The following is an 11,528-nucleotide window of genomic DNA, read 5'->3' as shown; positions in this document are numbered from 1 at the left end:
CTGATACGTCTTGTAGATTGAACGCTATATTCGGATCCTAAGCTAGTTTCGTAAACCCCAAGCTAGAACTACACAGCGACTTTAACACGAGAGAAAAGACACAAATATGCGGGAAACACTTTACTCCAAAAGGTTCGTTCTTGTACAGAAAATATAATGTTTTATGAGCTTGTCATGTCGATTGCGAGAAATTTGGAGGATCATCCCAACAACCATATAAAGCAGCCTATAAATTCGTTCAGAAAGGATAATTGCTATTCTATAGATCAATTGACTTTAAGAAAACTAGTTGTGAAATACAAATAAAACTGATGTTATGTTGCTGAAATATATTTCTTTCGTTGGCAAAACTTTACTTCAATTCATTTTATATTATTTGTTTGAATCGTTCTATTGATACTTAGGATTGTAATTGATCGGGCTCTTAATGGCATATGTGCATCCTCTATGGGTTGCCTCTATATTGCCTTTATTTATAAATATTATAAGCAAAGGTAGATAATGGGTTCGAGTCCCGAAATGACCATCAACTCTCGGATGCAAGTGTATCCAGCTGATGAGTCCCAAATGGAACAAAGCGGCACGCATCCTGGATTCCACTGCTAGCTACTATACATCTTTGCTTACAAATATGACTATATATATATATATATATATATATAAGGTAGGAACATAGCCAATTGGTTATCCAGCTGTCAGTGTTGACGCTGATCAGCTTGTTAAATAATAAGTGTCTTGGAATAAAATTAAAAGCAGAAGTAAAGTCTAGGAAAGTGCATGGAACATACTTTTTTCCCTTTTCCAAGTTGAACACTATATTATGATGCAGAACAGCAACGGCATCTAATGTGCTTCTTTTGAATTTGTAAGCAAACTGATATGGATCACAATGCTCTTTTATTGCAGGTTGAAGTGGGAGTATCAGTAACTTTTCCATTATTTTGAGTAAAAATGAAGTTATTGCTATGGGTCTAAGTTTCACATTTTTATCACCAGATACTTTCTTTGGTATAGGGATTATCTTTATCTTTCTCCACATTTTCCGTAAGACATTAGTTGAGAAGGATCTGTTAAAGATATTCGTGAATGGATAACATAAAACGTCAGTACATTTTTTATAAAGGAGGTTTGGGACACCACCAGGTCCTAAACATTGGGATGAATTCAGAGACTGGAGACATTTCCGTACATCATTTCCAGTGAAACTGGGAACACAAATATTCTTCAAAAGCTTGGATATAGAGAGCATGATGTCAGATGACTGACAAATAAAGGAATTATTTAAGTCACAAACATTCAGCTGGTTATCGCTTCTAGTCTGCCTGTCCCCTGTAATTTCTTTAAAGAGTTTTCACATACTTGGAGAGTATTTACAAGATAGGAGTTTCTGAATAAATACAGAGTTGAAACGTCTAATCTCTAGGTTTGTTTGACCATTTAAATTACGAACTTCAGCAGTGTTTTTCCCGTTGTACACTCTTTCTTTTTTCCCTCCGTAGTCGTTTTAGTTGTGGAGATGTAAGTCGATCAAAACTTAAAAAGAAGGTTTCGGTAGGACAGAAAATATAAAAACAGAATTTAAGATAACAGGTGATAACATCAGTGGTGTTTTTCAGTGAGTCATCTGTAAATAATTCCCATTTAGTTGTACGAAACATGTTTTTCATGAAAAGAAGAACAACAACAACAAATTGGGCTGATAATCAGTTGTTAATTTCTATAGTATGTTGAATAACTTACAAAATTAGTGTAATACAATAATTTACATTCTAAAGAAACTTTAGTTCTGTTTACTTCTTATCAAGTATTAATTATTTATTTATTTGAACACATAAATATTTGTACAAAGAGGTACTGAATACATATGCGCCACCCAAGTCACTTGATTTATGCGTGGGCTATGAAACTGCCAGGGTGTCCAGACCGAAACGGGTGGTTTCCTAGGAGTCCACTACCGGAGCCTTCGACCTAAAGATCTGGTCCACAAGGCAGTAGAGCAACGTCAGGAGATGGAGTCCCATGGTGTGAGTGATCAACAATAGGTTCATACGCCATTTATTCCTTCAGGATCTTGGAGTTCATGTGCATCATCGGTTTGGAATCAGGGTTTTTCAACTCTCCCAGGTGGATCCTCCATATCCACTAACCCTGTTAAAGCACCAAGCATTCGCTTTACGTTCTCTCGATTTCTTAAACAATACCCTTATCTCGAGAGTAGGACTTCCTTGATAGTGGCTGTATGGGCGCGGCCATGTGAGAGCATTTCGAGAAAGGGAGCTGATTCTCCCCACCCTCGACAGTACCAGGGCATTTGGAGGCATTATTTATATATACATCCATTATTTATATGAGCGCATAGTTTTTTTTCAAATTACAATAAACAAGGGATATTATGTTGACAACTCTTTAAAGATCCTTTCATTGTAGGACTTGTGTCAATCAGACTACGTTTTGTCAGTTAATATCACTCAGTCACATAAATCACATACAACACAGCAACAAATTACAATCAATTCAATCCGAATAGCATTTTATTCTTTATAAAGTTTATTAACTAATAGTACCCTGTGGTATTCTCATTATTGGTCCAGCAGATTAATAATATTAGTAGTTTTGGTCATGAATTTGATTATTTTTCATTACTGATATAAGTCAATCAGCAGACCTAAATACCGTTAAGTACCGAGATTTCATTATAATATAATTTCATGACTGTGTTGATGATGATATATTATCATCATGAAAGTGTAATGAACATTCTGCCTCATAAGACGCAAAGCGTATACACCCTCCGTTCTCGATTATTTACTCAAAGAGTGATTTCTGGCGTGTAGTCACAGGGAGCCCATACATTATATTACACAGAGGATCCAGCTGAGGAAAAGGAAACTCTATATTTCATGCGTAAACAACTTGGTGCAATCACTCTGCAGTTGTTCTAAACACTGTTGAAAACACACACGCGGCTCAACCTTAAAATTCACAATGTTGTTGCGTCCTGTCTGTTCCAAAGATCTGTCAACCCCTTATATCGAGTACAGATACGAACAACCAAGTATGTGGTAGGTCTAAAAAATAGATCTTAGGTGGATAGACTCGAGCACCTCTCTTGATTCTCTTTGAGCTACAGGAAAATAAGAGGTGATTCGATGGTAGGATACAGCATATCAAGTACATCAAATCACCCTAACACTAGCATGCTACCAGAATATCATCACCAATCCTCTTGAGGAAACCTTCCAGTTGAATGCTCTCTCAACTAGATAACCAAGTCCATCAGTTGATAGCTTTATTAGGAGATTTGACAATTACGTGCTCACCCACAGTTTACTATCTGCCCTTTGAACCAATCGTGTCTTATGCATGTGTCACAGATTACTACAGCTACCACTACAGCGTACCCGTAACTGCTTCCTATATCTCTTATTATCAACTCTGTTTCCCCTCTTATTTTTTCAATCTCGTCTTCCTACACGTTACCAATTAATTAACTAGCAATACCCTGCATGTCATTGTTTCATAACGACAGAAAAACAGGGATGAGGGCGGAGTAGCCCTGTGCCTACGATCTTGGTTAGTAACACATCAAGGATGTACTTGAGACCTTATCAATCTTGGTGAATATGCGTGATGATTAGTTAGAGTATCTAACGACTCAAGGTGTCTATATGGAATCATCTACAAAAGCACACTGATGACACTGAGTGAGACAGTAGTGTGCTGGCGAGGTCATCACGCTCTACCCGTCTCAAATACGTCCCTAGCTTGATTTTAGGAGACTTTAGTCCCCCTAAAGTCAACTTCGGTGACCACACATACATCGGAAGTGACAACTCTATCGAAGCTCGGTTATTCAGCTTCATCAAAAATCTGGGAATATTTGAAAATGTGAAGTCAGCAACTCGCTAGAGAAATGGTCAAACATCGTCACGCCTAGACTGCATTTTTACAAATGAATAATTCCCAATTGATAACCTCTCAATCCTAGCTGTCCTGGGTTAAAGCGATCGTTCCGTCATGGCCTTTAATTTTATCAGCAAAAACGAGCTAAAACATCCTACTGACAGCAGGCGTTGGAATTAAGGGTGGTTGAATATGTCAGCTTTACAGGTCAACCTACATCATATGAACTGGTAAACATACCCTTGACTTGATGTGGATGCTCATTGGCATTTCGTCTGTCCTGCGAACAGCCCCAGAAATTACAAGCAATCTACAGACATTAATAATTGCGCACTTTGAATTATAAGACACAAAAGACAATACTGGGATTAACATAGATGAACTATTAAAAACAGCACATACATGTAGTTTGCACAAGCAAGGAACCAATGCTCGAAGTAGTAACAGAGTACAGGTCTTAGTATCAGATACAGCTAATCAATAAATTTGTCCCCAATCCAAAAATCTCATCCCATCATGCAGCCTCTCTCCTACAAACCAAAACCGGAGTTTTCCAATTGCTAGGTCCTAATGACCCGGCCAATAACGACCGTGACTTTGCTGACCTTTTAGTAAAACAGCACTTTCAGATATTTCAACCGTCTCATGCTAATTTCATAAACGAAAACCTCACCAGCCACCCAATAGGACTCTCAGGAGTGAACCTATGGGATGACTAGGTGTGTCATAAATTCAAGCACCCAAACAAGGACAATCCTGACCATAATATGATTCACTATGCTTTATTAAGGGAAGCGGCCTTAATCTTGACAGAGCTACTTAGCGTAATGTTCATATATCCCCTTAGCCGGAGAACGGTGCCAGAAAATAGGTCGAGGTTGCATGCCTCCCAGCTAAAGGCCAGTAGCACTTCTCTCACTACTTTCAAAAAATGTGGAGTTGTGGTGGCACTGGGCCCCAATCACACAATCCTTAAAGATGAACATGAGACAACTGGGATAATAGTTAATCAACATTTAACGCGGAAAAACCCAAACAACGGAGAGGGCGGAAAGAATTAATTCACTTCATCGAGTGGCATGGCTCAGACTTGTAGGTGTGGTCATTCTTGTGTAATCCTTCTATTCATATCAAATATATTGTTCTTTCTCCAGTTTAAAAGTGTTCCCCATCATATATTGGTAATGTTGCGATAGAACGTGTCAGTGTAGACAATGATGTGACTTCCATGTATGATCTTATAGATTAGGTAGTCATATCATGACAAACCTAGAATTTTAGGATTAGGTCTATCATTAGAGAAATACTAACAATGAAGTAGACCATAGTTCTACAGAGTCCCTGATATGCGACGGTCTGCGGCGTTATCGGTTAGTAACCACACAATTCTCGAAGGTGAACTCATAATTACTGAGAAGATTGACGTTCGACATGTAACACATGGATGAAGTCTGCAATGATGAACAGAGGAACAAGGAAGCGAAACGGCATGGCGCAGTCATTTAGGTGTGGTCACTCTGTAGAAAACCTGTTGCATTTTGTATATTATACTCCACCCGGCTCAAATGTGTTTTTCATGAGTGCTAGATGTCGTGTTACTGATCGCCACGATACCATGAGTCAGAACATACTATAAAATCCAAACCACGTTTGGTGAAGAATAACTCGAGTAAAAGTATAGTAACGCGTGTTGTCCAATCGAAATCATAACAAGGTGATTGGGATAATAACGGTTCTAAAATTCATCATATATACAAATGTACAATTTTACCTAAACAAATATTGCCACGCAGTTATTCAACCAACAATTGTTCACACAATAACTAATCTAAATTACAATAAATAGCAAATTGATAAGAAATATACGAAAATTACTGAACGATCCAAAAAGTAAGTGTTATTCTATCCTTTCTGGATAAATCAAGCAAAATTCCACTGTATGAGTTTCTCTATAACACAAAGTGTTTCAAATTCTGTGAAAGTGCTCCAATTTACAACCAAAATGCACGATCCCAGTCAAGTCAAGCAGCACAATCAAAGAGCGAACAGTCAATATGGCAGCCGTCAGAATAATATCAATTACAACAGATTAGATACAGTTCAAGAAGAAACATAGAAACCCAATGAAAGCGATAGAAAAACTGAGAAAACTATTACGAAATTAAACATTACAGTCTCAATTGGCATCAAAGAGATTAACGACATGTACAAATATAGAAACCATTAGAAAGAAGTTGCAAATGTATACATGGAGGTATTTTACCTTCAAAATGGATCTTACACATACAATGACATGGCTTTCACGTAAGATCTTATAATTAGGTTTTCATATGATGGCAAGTCTAAAATTTAGGGATTAAGTCTGTTATAAAAATAACAAAGATGAATATACTAATACCGAACCAGGTTTACGTAACAACTTACTATCCATAAACTTCTTCTCACACCAACAGCACTTTTTCATGAAGGGTCACCCTTGTGTAACCAACCTGCTGACCGAGGTGGACAGATCGACAACAAAAACCTTGATTGCAAATAGAATGCTGACGCCTGACTATACTTCAAAGTTATGCAGATAACAACTGACTTACCTCTTATACTTCGAAGTGTAAAGTAGTCCAACTGAGACATGTCTCAGACTACGAACTTGGGTAACTCTCCTCTGGAGGAATCTGAAGTTGAAAAAGAGTCCAGTGATCAGATGTCTTATGCTAACTGAGACATATAAATCTTCTGAGCAAACCTTGCAGTAATAACGTGGAAGTGAATTATTGACGACTTTGACGGTAGAACTTTCCACCTAATCTTCAACAGAATTGTCCGACCTTATTTAGAATACGGAAATATAGTTTTTCCTACTTCTCTCCGAAAGGATAAGGATACATTGGAACACATCCAACATTTAGACATTACCGGATAACTTTTATCGCACTGAAACAACAAGAACTAATCTCAGAAAAACAAACTAGTTTATATAAGCCCATCAAAGAGTTATTGAATATTTAATTGAACTTTAACTAACTAGTATTGGCTACAAAAAGGCGCATTTTCCAAACGCTTCCCTAGTTACTGCGATTCAGAGTATTCTTAACATAAGATCAGTATGTTATAGTTTTAATCAAATTTCCTTATCTTAAATATGATAACGAATTGTAGTATTCTGAAAATCCGTTTTTATAAACTAGGGATTGCTATGTACTTTACCATCCTATATTGTTTTTGTAAATGGATGATCGTTCACTTCGGAAATCACTGTTTGGTTTAATATATATGATTTTAAATCATAAGCCTTCCATGGTTAAAATTAAACACAGATAGTTTTTACTTCTTTAATTACTGAACCGTCAATTTGAACATCATAATATTACTTTAGTAGCTTTGTCTACAAATATTTTCTGTATGTACTTGTGTATTAGTCCTGTTCACAATATTACAAATGAAGCTGTGTCAACCAATCAATTAGAATCATACTTCGTTCTACTATGATACTTTGTAATGGGGTAAAATATCCGTCACAAATACCAGAGGAATCGGTAAACTAACTTACCATCGATATGTATTTGCCCAACCTGCTTGTTTTAATATAAAGAACACAAGAAAGCATTACTTTCTAAAATTACCATTTTTGCAGTCTCGATGTTTTGCAATCGTTTTTTTTATCGACAGTTATCATGTTATGTCATTGTTGTTAACTTGAAAGTAGCTTCCGACCCTTAACGAAAATCTCTTACACTCAGCTCAGATCTTCAGATTTCAGTTTTCCATCTGTTTTCAGTTTCAGTTTCAGTTTGGAAAGGACAGGAGGCTTGATGGCCTGTGTTAGTCCTGGCGATGATGGTCTCTCAGCTGATCCAACTTTCTTTTGAAGGAGTCGACGGATGGAGCCTCAACCACGTGCTGAGGTAATGAATTCCACTCGTTGATTATTCGATGAGAAAGTCGGTAGTCAGCTGACAAGTAATTCGTTCGGGGCTTGTGAACTTTTTTGGAGTGTCCTCGTAGATTTTCTGTTTTGGAAGACAAGAAAAATGAGGGCATATCAGGTGCAAATTTGTCATTAAGCAATTTGAAAACTGTAATCAAGTCGCCTCTGATTCTTCTATATGACAGCGGGAATAGGTTTAGCTTGGTCAGTCTAGTACCATACGGGAGCTTCGCTATTCCGGGAATCAGCCTAGTTGCTGTTCTCTGAACCCTTTCCAAGAGTTCACTGTCTTTTTTTAGGCAGGGGCTAGCTGCTTGTATGCAGTACTCAAGTTTAGGGCGTACGAACACTGTATACAAAGTCAGAAACGTTTTAGCGTCAAGATGCCTAAAAGCCCTACGTATGGACCATAAAGTCCTAAAACCTTTGGCGGCTATTGCACGGCAGTGTGCAGTAGTCTTTAAGTCTTGACTAACGATGACGCCTAAGTCATTGTGTGCCTGAACAATAGGTAACTCAGTGTTATTCATCGTGTATGTATCTGTACCCTGGTGGCCAATATGCATCACAATACACTTGGAAGTGTTTATCGGCAATTGCCAGGTTTGGGACCATTCAGATAATCTCTCCAGGTCATTTTGAAGTTCTAAGCTATCGCCCTTGCTTTGTATCGCTCTCCATATCTTGACATCATCAGCATAGAGTAAGACCGATGACGATAGTAGACGAGGGAGATCATTTACGTACAGGAGGAATAACACTGGCCCCAAAACTGTACCCTGGGGGACTCCACTAAGCACAGTTTCCCAGTTAGACAACTTGGAGTTCACCCTTACTCTTTGTTGACGCCCAACCAGGAAGTCTTTTATCCACATCAATAGATTGCCTCCAATCCCGACATTCCTTAGCTTATATAATAGCCGGTTATGCGGAACTTTGTCGAAAGCTTTGCTGAAATCGATGTAAGCTACGTCTATAGGTAATTTTTGGTCCTTAAGAGCGCACCAGCTTTCACGAGCGACTAATAAGTTTGTGAGACAAGAGTAACCTGTTCTAAAACCATGCTGCTTTTCGGAGAGGAGCCGGTTTTCATCGAGATACTTTGACAGCTCCTTCCGAATAATCTTTTCTAAGATTCTAACAACCACACTAGTTAGGCTAATTGGTCGGTAATTCTCAGGCTTATGTTTTGTACCTGTTTTGAAGACTGGACTTACTATGGCGTTCTTCCAGTCTTTTGGTAGACGACCCTGAGTTACGGATAGATTAAAACATACACTTAAAGGGTTCGCAACAAAGTTAGCTAATTCCTTTAGTAACCTAGGATGCAGTTCATCGGGTCCAGTGGATTTACCTATGTCAAGCTTAACTAGCAGACCAAAGACATCGAGTTCTTTAATGGTTACGCTGTCCAGTGCTTGTGTGGGGGGATTTTCATGGACTGGTGAGAAGGGTGTTTCTATGGTGTATACATCGCTAAAGTATTTAGAGAATACTTGAGCTTTGCCAAAGTCGTCCTCCACTAGTGATGTGGCAGTACTGTCTCCCCATAGTGAAGGAACATTTCTTCTTCTTTTTGTCCTTTGGTTTATATACGAATACAAGCGTTTAGGGCATTCTATGGATTCCCTAACGATTTTCTCTTCGTACAGCTTTCTGGCCTTACGGAGGGTTGAGGCACAGGTATTTCGAGCCTTTTGATACTGAGATTTTGCCTCGTCAGTCCCCAGTAACCTAAATCTGTCCCACATTTTCCTTCTTTTACGGAGAAGGATGCGAACCTCCCTACTGAACCACGGTGGGGAGTTTCTCGGTCTCTTAGGTGTAGTCCAAGGGATGTGGGGGTCGGTAACTTCTAAGTATAAATTCCGGAATATGTCCCAAGCCGTTTCGATTGATGACTCTGGGTCTATTTTCCAATCTACTGATGATGCTGATTTCATGATGTCTGGTATGTTTGCTTTCCAGACGTTAGGTCTGGATTGAGCTGAAGCGTACTCGTGATCGACAGTTATATGGAAGTCAAAGCTTAAAACTGCATGATCACTTTTGCCTAGGGGCGGGATGTAATCCAGGTTTGCAACATCATCCTCATAATGAGTCAATATAAGATCTAGTAAGGATGATGCAGAACCCGGGTCGTACCTCGTTGCTTCCTTCACATGTTGCACTAGGGCACATGTGATTACCGCATCAACTAGTTCCTGTTCGAAGGAATTTGCTGACGATTCAGTCCGCAGATTTCCCCAGTCCACCATGGGTGCATTGAAGTCCCCTAGGATTAGACATCGATCACTTCGTGATAAAGTGTTGAGACTGCTTAGCAGGACCTCGTTTGCCTCACAGCTTGGACTGCGATAGATCAAACTAAGTAGCAACTCTTTTCCCCTGCATTTCAGGCGGCAGCTAACTAATTCATACGTCCCACTCTCATGGGATACACTGTCGATAATGGTGAATGGGATAGCATTCCTAATGAATAGAGCTACTCCCCCTCCTTTACGCGTTTGTGTTCTGTCGGCCCTTACTAATGTAAAACCCTCGAAATCAAGTTCCCTACTATCTATAGACGGCGTCAGCCATGTTTCTGTGACTGCGATTATGTCTGGCCTAGTTGAGTCAATCTGTACACCTAGTTCCGGTAGCTTATTTAGTAAGCTCCGGGCGTTGGTATAACAGATCCGAAGCCTATTTAGGTGGCCTCGTGCTTCACCCAGAGTGGCTTCGGCATCATCCTCTGTCGAAGCCTCACAACCCGAAAATTTACAATTTTCAGGTCTTTTTCGCCAGCGTCTAATTTGAGCTGTAGTTCCTTTTCGGCTTCCCGTCTTTTAACACGGTCCGCCAACGGTAAGTCCTTACGGAGAAAAACTCCTGAACCCTTTAATTTATGTCCATTTTCTAAGATTAAGTCGCGTTCGTTCGGGGATTTGAAAACGACTTTAAGTAGTCTAGATTGATTTGGTTTCAGATGCGCTAGATTTCCTAGTCTATACACCTTTAGCAAGGTGACTCCGGGGATGTTTTTGGGCATAACTTGGTTGAGTAGTTGTTTTATCAACACAATGTCATGCTCAAAACGAGCTTTCGGTTCTAAGCTGTCACTCTCCTTGACTCTATGGAGAATGACTGATCTGTCGCTGTGATCAGACCTCGGCTTGTCGACCCTTTTGGTGGGGGTATGATTTCCTTTTACGTCATTTTGGCGTTTTTTTCTTACGACCCGTACCCAATCGCCAACGTTCTTTGGGGTGGTAACCATAGTCGCGTCAGGCGTACTGTGGGATTCCGGAAGGTTCAGGACGACTTGGGAGATTGGGTCATCTTTCGCGCTGGAAACCGATCGAGCCTTGCGGTTTCGGTTTCCGGAAGTTCCCTTCTGGGCACCATTTTTGATACGAGGGACAGAAGAGACTTTTTTGCGCGAGTTTCTGGTTGTGTTAGACCTCTTTGGAGGATGTTCTTCCTCCTTTGTAGAGTGTGGGTCGGCATTTTTTGGACTCACTTGGGCCTGCCTTGTGTTAATCTGCGTGTCGACAGATTGAGTTCTGACTGATGTATCCCGACCGCGCTTGCTGAGACACTTTTTTGCGGCATTTACTATTGAGATGGCCTCGGTTAACAGGCTATTTGCATCCAAACAGCACTGTTGACATAGCCATACGCACCCATTTTTACTGAACCGCTTGAAAGCTGCAGG

The sequence above is a fragment of the Schistosoma mansoni genome, chromosome 6 (assembly GCF_000237925.1).
Source record: "Schistosoma mansoni strain Puerto Rico chromosome 6, complete genome".
NCBI lineage: Eukaryota > Metazoa > Platyhelminthes > Trematoda > Strigeidida > Schistosomatidae > Schistosoma > Schistosoma mansoni.
Note: the sequence above shows the minus strand (reverse complement) of the source record.